Source organism: Rhea pennata, chromosome 1 (assembly GCF_028389875.1).
Source record: "Rhea pennata isolate bPtePen1 chromosome 1, bPtePen1.pri, whole genome shotgun sequence".
NCBI lineage: Eukaryota > Metazoa > Chordata > Aves > Rheiformes > Rheidae > Rhea > Rhea pennata.
This window is the reverse complement of record NC_084663.1, coordinates 6,266,481-6,279,646: the sequence shown is the minus strand read 5'-3', so window position 1 is coordinate 6,279,646 and position 13,166 is coordinate 6,266,481.

The window sequence follows — 13,166 nt, the reverse complement described above, 5'->3', positions numbered from 1 at the left end:
ACTTATTCTCCAAATTTAGAAACTACTCACGATATTAAGTGAACAATCCTCTCTAAATACCAGACACATATTATGTACAATTAGACTTAATAAAACTACTGTGAGGTTAGGGTAATAAAAAACATGGCCAGAATTAATGCTGTGTTCTCCGTACATAACCTATGTAAATGTTTCTAAATGAAAGCAAACAAAATGCTTTCATTCTTCAGTGAAATTCTGTATAGGTCAGTGCACTGCTTAGGCAATGGGCATGGGTATTTTTTTTCTGCAATAATTGCTTTTTTTCTATATAGGGAGAGAGTCTATCCCAGTGTAGAAAAGCAGCATATATTAAAGTCTGGACAGTGCCTGTATTTAGAATTAGGCTTCAGAAGAAGCATTAACATCAAAGATGCACTAATACATTTTGTTCAGGAGGTGAACAGCTTCTATTAGCTTAAGTATTTGTAAAAATGGTTTAAGCAAGTGGAATACATTCTACATTATGGTTAGAATCAACTGTTTTTATATTATTTAAGTATTCGTTTAAACTGAGATTGAATTAAGTTTTGGGGTCAGATTTTGATCTTTGCTTGCATTAGAATATAGTCAGTGCAACTAGCATTAGTACAACCAGATTTGCATTAACATAAAAGAATCTGAATCTTTTATATTTGTTTTGTCACTAGGAAAACACAACAGAAGTACTTTCAGGTTTTTGGAAGCCATATTCTAGCATGAGGGTCTGTGTATGACCAATAAAAGGCCTTCTACAGACCTTCTGTGTTTACGTCAGGGGGACAATGAGTATTTTTTGCAATATGAACCATATTATCTTCATTAAACAAATGATCAGCCTACCAGGCCTGCAACTATGAATAAGTGGAAAGGCATTTTCACACTCCTAAGCAGGAGCTTACCATTTACTTAATGACTGCATCCTTTCATAAGCCGAAAGGGTAGCATGATCTAGGAGTTGATGCAACACTAGACCAAGACTCGGATGTGTTACAGATTATTTATCACCTGAGGCAGTTAGATCTGCTCTCTCTACCTCTCTCTTCTCCCTCTTTGGATGTCTCTCTTGGGAAATTTTTGGTGGGGACTTCTTCCTTTTTGCAGAACAGTAAGCACAGAAAAGCCTTAGTTTTGAGCAGAGACTCCAAATGGTGGTATCAACAATAAACAACATTTACTGCACGGTACAAATGGCTGCAAAATGGTATATAGAACAACAACATGGAAACAAATGAATTTGAGATATTTAAGGTTCAGAAAATTTGATGATTCAGGACATTATTAAACAAACTACATTCAAGAGAGATGCTCCTGGCATGCTTTAAAAGCCTCCTTTTTTTTTTTTCTTTTTAAAATGAGAAATCTGGTTAATTGAATTTACTTACTAAACAGCTTGTATTACAACAGGAGAAAATGACAGATGTCTTTCATAAAATTAGTCATATTGCAGTAATTTTCCCCTCTCCCTCAAATATTGTGAACTTATGGACATATTTTCTCTTGTTAAAAAGCTATCTGTCATAATTGCTAACTAATTCAATGCAAAAATGTTCTGAAAGGAAAAGTGTTCCATGTGAAATGTATAATACAGTTGAAAAGTTTTCTGTGACACCTTTTCTCAATGCAACTTTATTCTGCAGGCTGTTAGCTGCTTGTGAAATACTGCATAATTTTAAAGGCTTATACTTATAAAGGCCAATCATGTATTAATTCATCTGGTATTCATTGAGAGACCTTTAATCATGATGGATTAATTTATTATAAATGCAGATATAATATGTTATTTCATAATATCATCACTGTAATTTAGCAATTAAACAGTCTGTTATTATTTCAATCACTGCCCAGATCTGTATCATGATACAATGTTTTGCTGCATGGTGAATTATTTTACACTGCATATAGGACAACGGATTTTTTTTTGAAGAGTAAATCTTTGAGGAGGAAGGAATATATAAGATAATTTTCTCTGATAGTCTCCTTTATCTCTGAGATGATCCATCCTAAATACTTAGAATCAGCTAGTCAGAGACTTTAAGTGGTTACAAGTTGGATCCAAGGCTTGCAAAAGTCAGCGCTGCACTCAGCATCTTAGACACTATCATGCACGAGAGTACTGCAAATATAAAAATATATGAAGACAAAAGTCAGTTCGGGATATCAGTTAAGTGCAATCTGGGGTAACAATCAAAAATGGTCAGGTATAAGCAAATCTAATCTGTTACTATTTGAATGAGTGAGACTACATTAGCATTTACTCCTGCTCCCTAGAGGGGAAAATATAGGGCTTTCCAAAGGGGCAGGGACAAGGCCATTATACCCTCATTTTTGAACCCATATTTTTGCAGAATTCTTGTGCCTTCTGACATTCCTTTGAACCCAGAAAAGGAATAAATTCACAAAAGGTGAATCAATTTTACCAAAGGTTCAGAGGTCTAAACATCATGGTGACTTACACAGAGTGACCTTGAAAGGAATCTGGCTCAGAAATGTAATTTCTGTGTTACAGATGGGCAAATTGAGGTGTTTTGAAAATAAGCTGCCTTGTTTCAGTGCTTAGAGCAAGTCTGGAAAGATCAGAAATAGGATCCCTGGAAAATGATACCAACTTTTTCCTCTTTGGTCTAACCGCTCGGCCTCATTTCTTTCCCTAATTCATGCTGCTCTAATACCTGCCATGACTGAACTGATATTATATCAGCATATAACTACAGTTTGCCACAAACACTAAAGCTATTTTCCAGAGCGGAGAGGATGGTAGAAGTTGCCAAGTCTATATCTCTGGCTGGACACATGAGAACAAATTGATCTGTTACTTTGAGATCATTTTTAAGCTCCCTCTATTGACATTTAAGTAACTGATTCTTCTCCATCATTGTTAGCTGTCTTTTTTCCTGTCTGTCAAGAGCTTGCTAAATTAAGATTCACAGCCCAGGACAGTTTTCATATGAACCCAAAAGGAGTCAATGTGTTTACCTAGATAAATGGCTATTTTACAAGGTAGTGTAAAATGCATAATTTTCTGTGGTATATAAAGCCATGAAGCACAATCCATCATGAGTGACTTATTTAATCTCTGCTATATCAGTGGATGCCTTCTTCAAAGAGCAATCTGGAATAAGTGATTCATATTAGGAGGAAATCTGGAAAAAAGCTGTGCTGAGAGCAAGTGAAGAGGTCAGAATCAAAATGATAATAATGTATGCTTGATCATATGATAAAGCTCAAAAAGTCCCATTAAATCCAATGTATAATCCTGCCTGTTCAGGATTCTCCCCTTAAGAGCATTTTCTGTTGCTTTTCCCTCTCGCATTTGGGTTGGATAACAGAGGTATCTGCAGCAGGAAATGAAGAGCGTTTTTACAGGCTAACAAATCTACTAGAACCAATGGTTTTAATCTTGCCTTGGCTACAGAATCAAAGCTAAGTTCTCTGCAGGTGTAAATGGGATCTGCTCCACTGCCTTAGGTGGAGCTTCACTCATTTACCCCATTAAAGAATTTGGCACTAAGGACAGCGAGATCAAAAGGTTCCAGTTGGCAAAGGGATGCGCAGGAGAGAACCCGTCTGGGGAAATATTCTGGGAAGATGTATCTATTATGCAGACAGAAGAAATATTTTTTTCTCCAGAGGACTCTGGTATTGATAAATCCAAGTTATATTAGATGTTGGGACATGTCTTCTGGAGCTCTTAATTCTAAACGGGCCAGCTACAGAGGAAGCCGGACAAAACCCTCCAGGACGAAAGCCCAATGGATGCATTTTCACCTCAGCGTATTACATGAATATTGTGTGCTCTGCTTTCCCACTGACATAACACTCATTGGTGGTCTGTAGTGTTCATTTGCTAAAATCAGGCTTGGATGATGCCCCGCCATAGCCGCTTGCACAACAAGCACCAAGAGAAGCAGTGTTATTAGTAGCTGTGCCTGCATGACGGCTGCATTGCCAGAGATAACTTGCACCTAAATTGGATCTCCTGTGTATGCAATGAGGATTTAGCTATTATATTTCCAAGAAAACTAAGAGAGATCTGTTTATTTGTTAATAATCTCTTTGGGAGATCTGGGAAGTTGTGAAAAAGACTCAATCAGAAAAACTATCTAGATATTTCAAGAGAGTAGAATAACATCCTAACCTCTCTCCCCATCCCCTGGTCTGTTAAACCAGCTGAGTTTTCCAAAGGGATAGCACCTATGTATTTGCACTTTTATATCTTTGGATGTTTGCTCAGAATCCAATTTGCTTCTGGACAAAGGTAGATAGATGAGTACCTGGTACAATTATTTGGATAGATACAGATGTGCAAGTTTGATCGGTCTGAAAGCCAGCTCTGCTCTAGCAGCCCTTTCATCAGGTGTTGCTAGCTTGGCACCCCCAACTGGCTCAAAAAATGAGGATGGTTTTCTTGCCTCTGCTGGCACCCATTCATGTAGTAGAAGGATCCTGTACCGAGTTTGCACAGGTTACTTCAAATGTAGAACCCATTGTTCTGTCTCCATCAGTGGCCCAAACTGGATGCCTAGATTAGGCTATAAAAATAAGGCAAATACATGATTCTTTTCATGCTTCCAACACTATGTGGCTCAGGGATGGCCTGTAGATGATGATGTAGTATCCACATACTGAATTTTTATTACACGGGCCAGGGATGAACTTTTATATTTGAAAATGTGCTACTTGATCTGCATTGTCACCCAGTGCTTATTACCCCTTGCCTTCTTTCGAGTTCCCCCATAGTAGGGTTGGCAAGGTTAGGGACAGTGGGTGTCAGGGCTGTTCTTCATGGCTTGCTGGGATGTAGCCTGTCTGCTTGTGGTTCAGGGAGTGTGTGCAGATGGACAGGAGCTATGTTGTGTCTTGGCCTTGGGGATACAGGGTGGTCCTCGATTGTTTTGTTCAGGAATATTGACATAGTCATAGAAGCATGTCCACAAGTAGAGTGTGGATATTCAATACTATCAATCACTATCACCAGAAGCTTCAGTATCAGTTTTACCATCCCTTATTCCATTTGGGAGCCTTGAGAACAAGTTTTCTCTCCTAGGAAAGGGAGCAATGCGTGAAGCTCTGTGAAGAAACTTCTCTAGGCTTTTTGTTTGGTTTCAGTGTTTTGTGTCCCTGAGTTCCTCAGACTAGTTTTGTAATGGAAAAATGAGTGTTACACGTCCTGTTTCAATTTCCCCTAATGTGTTTTGGAAAATCTATGCAGAGATACAAATTTATCAGAGAATCCACTATTAAGTGTCATGGATTACCATACTTGATGTAGCAAATCTTCCCTAACTCACGGGAATTTGTGAACCAGATCTCCTGAGAAAGACTTGCCTGATGTTTTTGATAGTTTGAGGTTTGAAGATAATTGGAAATAGCAGATAAAATAATAGCTTCAACATTTTCACTCTTGGATTCAACCAAAGCCAAGTAGTTACAGCACAAAAGTATATTCTTTTAAGGCTGAAAGAAAAGGACAGAAAGAAAATTGAACTATGACAGTATAGTTCTGTGTTACAGCATTCATCTTGTCTTTACACACAGAAGTTGATCATCCTTGCTCAGAATTATAGAGCTCTTTGTTTAGATAAATACATCAACTGATGATATTTCCATGATTTTCCAGAAGATGACTTTTGTGTAGTGGATTATAAAATATCCTTAACGGCAAGAAATATGTATTAACGAAAAAGAGAGTAAGGACAGGGTCTTACCTTCCAATAACTCATTTTATTGGATGTTTTGATTTTTACTTTGGTATTTTGCTGCAAAACAACAGCATTTGGAACTTTGAAGGTCACCAGTTGGATCTACAAGGCTCTAAACAGAGACATAGTACAGCAAAGTACAGAAGACTAACTCTGATGTTCTTAATTGTATTGACCAGTACCTCTCTACACAAAAGATTCTCTTTTGAACTACTGCATCCAAATAAGCAAATCTGAAACCTCTAAACCAAGGTGGGGTGTTTTGCTGCAATAATGCAGTTAACCTGCACTCTAGCCTTAAAAAATATAGTTAGTCTTACTATAGAAATTCCTGGCTAAAGGTGTTTTGTCTGCACTATGCAAAAAGTTGGGCATGTTGGATCGGTAACCTGGATCATCCTTAAACAGTAGTCTGGTCCTGAAGAATATCTGCTGACACTCTGGGTCAGATGCTCAGCAGGCTTCCCAACGTTGCTCTGGTTTTATACCCAGGGAAGATCTGGCAGACTCATAGGTTCCATCAGTTGTGTGAATAGAACTAAAGTTGTTCTCAACACTACAAAATTGAAATGAACCATGAACATAAAATATTTTAATGTAGTTCTGACATGGGTATAAATATACTTGTGTGTCCGGAACAAAGTGGTTTTGGGGCTTAGTAAAGTGTGTCTGTTTTTTCTCATTTTATTAATTATTCATTTATTAATAAAGATTTTAACTGAGTCTTTATCCTACCATAACAGGAGCTCCGGGCTTCATAGGTTCACTGGAGTAACCTAAATGATGAATATGAGCTGAAGAATTTAAGCCAAATCCTTCTAGGCACTTTATATATGTGCTTGCCAGAAAAATTATGGCCAGTTGAAGGAGTGGGATGGAAAGCAGCCACCACTATTTTGGCACCTCTCAAAGTCCACCGAGGCCACTATACAAGCCTTTCATACTTGCATCTACGTAAGTACGTTCTGAAGCGAGATGCAGGAATTGGAGGGTAGCACACACTACTCACTTGTGAGTTACTTAGCAATCCCTGATCCAGTCATTGCCATAATGTGTAGCTGCGAAGCAGCTTATTCATACTCCTGGCAGGAACTGTCCTCAGGGGGAGCAGTGCTTTTGGATGCTGCTGGCCAGGATACGAGCACACTATACTGCTTCTCTTGCAGAATATGTGTATATCCACTCTAGGGGCAGTTTTAGCATTTGGCCCTATGCCTGGACATCATTACTACTGGGCACTTGCACCGCATACAATCATGCTGACCAAAGCCTGTACTGAAAAGATTACATTCTCCCAAACCAATATTTTTAATTTGGCCTTCGTGCTTCTGACAGCAGGAAACTTTTGGAAGCACCAGAGTCAGTGTTTGCTGTAAACAGCATTACCTGAAAAACCTGGTTGAGTATCACGAAGGCAAGACAATACAGAAATGCAGTACCCTCTAGTTAAATGGGATGAGCTGAAGTTAAGTAGTTAAACAATACATGCTCAACATGGCATAAAAGCTCAAACCACCTTTAAGCAGCTATTCTAAGTATGCACCTGGCTAAAGAGCTGAGGGCAAACAGATGGGATTTACTTTAACTACGGAGGAGAATATTTTTCTGTTTATACTGAAAACAGTGCTTTTTTTTTTTTTTTTTTTTTTTATGTTATTCTACTTAGAAAGGGGACTGATGAGCAGAGCACTACACCAAATGCCAGAATGCCGAAAGAGGAGGGAGCTTTGAATTTCAAGTTGCAAGTATTCGTGTTCCTGCCACAGTTGTAGCAAAGCAATTTTCCTATCGCTGTGCATATAGGAGTATAAACTAACCACAGAATTTGGATGCAAGTCTGGATATCATCAAATTTATGGCATCTCAAGGTGCTGAATTTCTAGAAACTGTACTGGTTAGTTTACTTGGCAGAGGGCATCAACTGAAAAACTATGAACAAGTTCCAGCAACAAAACATTTACTTACATGATGAACTTAAAGCATTTCTGCAGTTACTGTGGCTTCTATGGGACTATTCCCATACTATAATCTTAAGCACATAGTTAGGGGCTTTACTGGATCTTTGCCTGAACAACCAGTGCTGCTTTCTATGAATGCACATTATGTGAGCGATCAACTGTAAGCTCATTAAAAGCAAAAGAAAGGATCCAACTGACTTTGGATCAGGACTTACTTCGGGACTTTGATCAGAGAAGTGACTTTGTCTCTGAACTTACTCTTTCGCAGGTCACCGAGTTCCCAGACTTTGAGCCGTCGATTACATTGCTTTGTCAATGAAGTCAGGGATTTGGCATTGACTTAAATGGGTACACGATCGGACATGAAGAAGCAGAAAGCAGAATCATTTGCAATTTGTGATTCTGGGTTTGGCTATTTAAAGAGCAAACAAGAATGCGAATGTACTGAATTCATAAGCACAGCACTGACCCTGTTTTAAAGCACTGTGTGTGCCACGCAGTGTGCTTGATAATATGCACTGCATTTCTTCAGAACAGCACGGGATACGAATTTTATCCTCCCTCCCCCTTTCCCTCAATGCCCAGACTAATAAATCTCCCATTTGTCTCACCTGTAGTTACAATAAAGCTGTTCTCAACAGTGTTAACATCTGCCGTGGTCATTCTTATGGGGTGAGAAAGGCAGAGCATTTTCATTGCTCGTTCATTTGTGAACACTAGTTCGGCAAAGCTGTCACTTGTGTCCAATTACGGGTGAGGATTTTATAGCACAGCCTTCTTTCTAAAGCTAAACCGACATGGCCAAACCCCGCTTTATAGGCATTCTTGAATTCTTCCCAGCCATATTTAAATTCCTTATGCTAAGGGATGGCAGGTGCCATGTGTTTTCACAGCTACATTAACAAATGCAATTTTGTGGCAACTTGACCATGCCAGTGAAGCAGTAAATTTCTGTAATCTCCGTGGTTAAGAATTTCACACAGGATTTTGCTAGGAATATGTAAAGCCCATTACAACAGGAGCATAATGAAGATAAAATGAAAATATCTTTACAGTACCCTCTCCTGCACCTCCCCCAAAAAGTTTTTTTTCTTTTTTCTTTTCTTTTCTTTTCTTTTTCTTTTTCTTTTTTCTTTTTCTTTTCTTTCTTTTTTTCTTATCTTTTTTTTTTTTTTTTTTTTTTTTTTTTTTTTTTGCTGCTGGAGCAATGAAAATTGATAGGGAAAAATGCTGAAGTAGGAGTTTTATTGGGCTCACTCGAACTACTCACCTTTTCAAATGCTTGCCAACAATTTAGCTGAGAAGCAATGCTTTGGTTTACACAAAAACATGGCATTATCCTAATGCATAGTTTGACTGCAAAACTTCATAAACCTCTTTTCCAAAGAATCCTCTGTTCTGTACCATCTGTTACAGTAGACTTATTCTTGGATAACTGCCTTCTCAATAGAAATCTTTTTACTGGTTTAGGGAGATGGACAAAACTTTCCTTTTTTCCTAGTATGCACAAGTCATTCTGGTGCACCCCCACTAGTCATTAGCTGTTGTCTTCAAGCCTAGGAGATCTGGATCTTTGGGCATGAGCTTTGCTCTTGGAGCTGAGAGACTTTGCACCAGCACAGGTTGAGTATGTGTTGTATTAGACGTAGATCCAGAGGGTCTAACTAGAGGGAGGGAGCATAATTCATATATTACCATTTTCTGACTCGTAAGTCATTTAGTAGATATTTTTCAGATTTCCTCTACAATCATGTCTTTTTTTAAAAAAAAAAAAAAAAAGAGAAAAATGTGCAATCAGAGTGCAATACTAGCTAGAAAAACGCTTGAGTCATGGATTGCTTATGAACCTCCTCAGAACTCATCCCTGCAGGTTTTACTGAAACGTTTGGGTAAAAACCCTTAAGAAGACAGACAAAACATGAAAATATCATTGAATCCTTATGGCTTGTCATGAGGTAGAGGAAATAATATTTTGAAAGATACGCTTACTGGCTCCCTCAGTCTCTTAAGACTTCATGCTGGTGAGACAAGGTTGGGGAGATCAGCATGTGCTCTTTCCACGCTCTGTGGCTGCACTGCAACCAAAAATAGGGCCCTTTGAAGTCACTGGAGTTTTGTCATTGATTTCAAGAGGCCCTGGATTTTATTCACACTGTATGAGGTCAAGCAGGTCTGTAAGTCGTTGCAGGATCAAGGCTTAAATGCGTAAACCTGTTCAGCATGAGTGCCCAGCTTTCACTGTCCTGTGTCTTCTCTCTTACCACGTGGCACTGGGTAGGCTGCTCTTGCTCTTCACTGAAGTGCAACAGCTTCCTTTCACTTGCATATGTCCTTTATAATTTGCAGTGACTTAGGATACTGCAAAAGAAACACTTTAGTAGAGTTATGTATTAACAAAGTGCCTATGGAAAGCAGTGACTGCCTCAGATTGACTAAGAGCTGCTATTAATCTGTACTTACACCTCTTGCTGTGCAAAATGCAGGCAACAGGCTTTCTGGATTGCTCACTGGGTCAGCTGTTTGTACAGTGGCTATGTATTAATTACTGAAAATAGCACGTGCCTTACAGAGCAAACTGTGTTCAGGATTCTGTTAAGGACTATCACATTTCCTGCATGCTTCAAAATCCAGCTGCTTCCCCTTTTCTGAATATAGGCTTTAATTCTGCAAAACATGGGAGACTCCAGCACAGGTTAAACAGAAGCTTACACTAGTTATGTTTGATATCACACATTTTGTCTGTAAATGAGCAGAAGAATCCAGTTTGTCTAACTTAAACCTGGCCTGCACTTAATCTTTAAGATGCTCAAGTTATCTCAGCCAAGGGAGAAAGTATTACTAAAGGAGATTGTACCTGTCTGATGTACAGTGAATCCATACTGCCAAATGACTTAGCTGTCTAGTTTGTTCCCAGTTCCCCTACAACTATATCATGTATATACACACTTATCTGTGTGTGTATAAATAAATAAATGAATATATATACATATATATATATACACACACACACACACATACTGATAGGTTCACTTCTGAAATTAAATCATCCTTAGGGATAAAACCAGACTGTGATGCTGGGGATGGTCATCCTTAGGGATCACTCCTTTTAGACTTTATGAAGTGCTCTAATCCTGACCCCCTCTGCTCCAGTCAACCCTCCCTTCAAGCAGGCTGGGAGCATCACCCACAAATCTTGTTGCCATGTAGCAGAGCAAGAAAGCAAACCCTCAGGGCCAAGGAGGTGCCATGCAATCCTGGGGGGCCACAGACTTCATCTCACACATAGAGTTTCCTGACTCGCTACTTAGAATCCTACTCAGAATACACCTGTGGTACCTTCCCCCTCAGCAGCCCTTGAGGACTAATGATATGCCTGAGAGATGTTACTCTGTCAATGCAATCTGGACCTAATTTCACTACGATTAGCCTTGTTTTAAGCCCACTGCCAGGTACATGAAGCTTAGTAAGACAATAGTACTATGGACATTTTCCAAAGTATGCAATTTACAGAGTTTTAAGTGTCTTCATAAAGTAGTTACAAGAGAAGCTAGGCAGATCAGGAAGAGATGTCTAAATTAAGCAATGGAACCATACGGTTAATTAAGAAAATTTAAGGAGGAGGAGAGGAGGTTAAATGATCTGAGTCTTGTATGTGATGTCCTACGGTGGGATTTAAAGAAAATAGTCATTTTAAAATAGGTCAGATAAATCACTCCCTGAAAGTGAGTCCTATTTGTCTCCACTGACTGTAATGGGACCCTGAGGTGACTAGCTCAGATGTAGGTACCTACTGCAAAAATGTCCAAATTTGGATGAGATGAATCCTACTTCTGGCACCCAAAAGCCACGAACGGAGAGAAGACATTTATAGGAAGGATATACGAGCAGCTGGAGACTCCAGTTGGGGAAAGCAAATTAATAAGGAGCTTTTGGCTTGCTGTCCCTTTCTTGCTTTCCCTGAGGAAGGTGACAGAATGGGATCGGGAGACATGTAGCTTCAGGAGTTTTTGGAGCACACTGGCCTCTGGATGAGGGCTAAGCCATCAGCCTTGCAGGCCATGGAAGATGCACGGTGACCGAGGAAGATCATGTGTGATAATTATCATCCAGAACCGTGCTCTCTGGGGCTGTGCTTTTCTTCCTGCTTTGTTTCATTGTTGCTAATATTTTACTTTGTATTTTAATAGAATAAAATATTTATGCTCTTATTTCATACTGAGTGACCTCACAAATAGCGTGTTCTCCATTGCCCTAGGTGTGATAAAAGTAATTAGGAGGTATTAGATTATTCTTAGGGGTTCACATGCCCTGCCCAGGGTCATGAGACCCCAGGAGTCTACAGAGAAGCTCACACGAAAGGTCAAGCAATGAAGGGCTGCCAGGCTGACCGAAGGAGTGGGTCTTGGTGAGTGTTGGCTGAATCTGCTACAAATCAGTCAGTGTGAAAGGACCAGAGAGAAAGGACCTCACTGTGAGCCGGGTACAGCATTTTTACTTTGTTTGGTGTTGTGGAGCCTCAAAAGTGGTTCTTACTGAAAGAAGTCTATAGCTAATGTGTTAAGTCAAATGAAAATATAGAAAACCTCTTATACTACTATAAAACATTTGCAGTTCAGAGGGGAACCAACCATCTGCAGTTAGAAGAAAAATGTAGAAGTCTCTCTTTTATTACTGGCATGAAACAAAACAGTGTCGGAGGTTAAAAGTGAAGCATTTCATCATGACTCCGTGATGCTTCAACTCCGCTGCCCAGAAATGTGACAGTAACAATTACGGTCAGAGAAAGAGGGGCTAAGGCATGTTCTTAAGCACTTTTGCAACGTCCTGAGAAAATCTGAGGTTCTGGCCTCTGTTAGAAGAAGGAGACTGATGAAATCACATCATTATTGTCCCATCGCAAATCTGGGATTTAGCCCAATTCTATGTACTAGGTGCAGTTCAGACTTCTAGTGGTCCTGTATGGAGAGTTTGAGATATGGAAGAAATACAGAATTATGCTTGCTTTTTCCTGGAAAAAAAATCATAGCTATGTTATCAAAGTATTGAACTATAAAATGACTTTAATATTTTATTATTATGAGGAGAAGAAAGACACCCAAACTTATGGCATTTCACTGGTAAGATTATAAGTTGATTTCTAATTGGACGACAGGGTCCTAATAATAAAACTCATAGTTTTATACTATACTACTTTAGTGACGACAGAAGTCTTTTGTGTATAATAGCACCATTTCTATTCAGGAATCTTGTTAACTGTTGTAAACTCAGATTTTTTGTTAGCTAAATGTTTTCTTATTTCTGTGTCACTGATAGGAAATGACTGCAAGTTTTATAGTTTGCCTTTTTCCTGCATTGAAAGAAATTTCATTTAACTAGAAATTTCCAAGCATTGGGTGGAGTATTAGTAGAAGCTGACAGCAACTTAAAGTTTACACATTGGTTAAAAATATGTATTTACAGACTAAATTCAAAGAGAAAGCAGACTGGCAAATTGGGTTAGGCTTTTTTT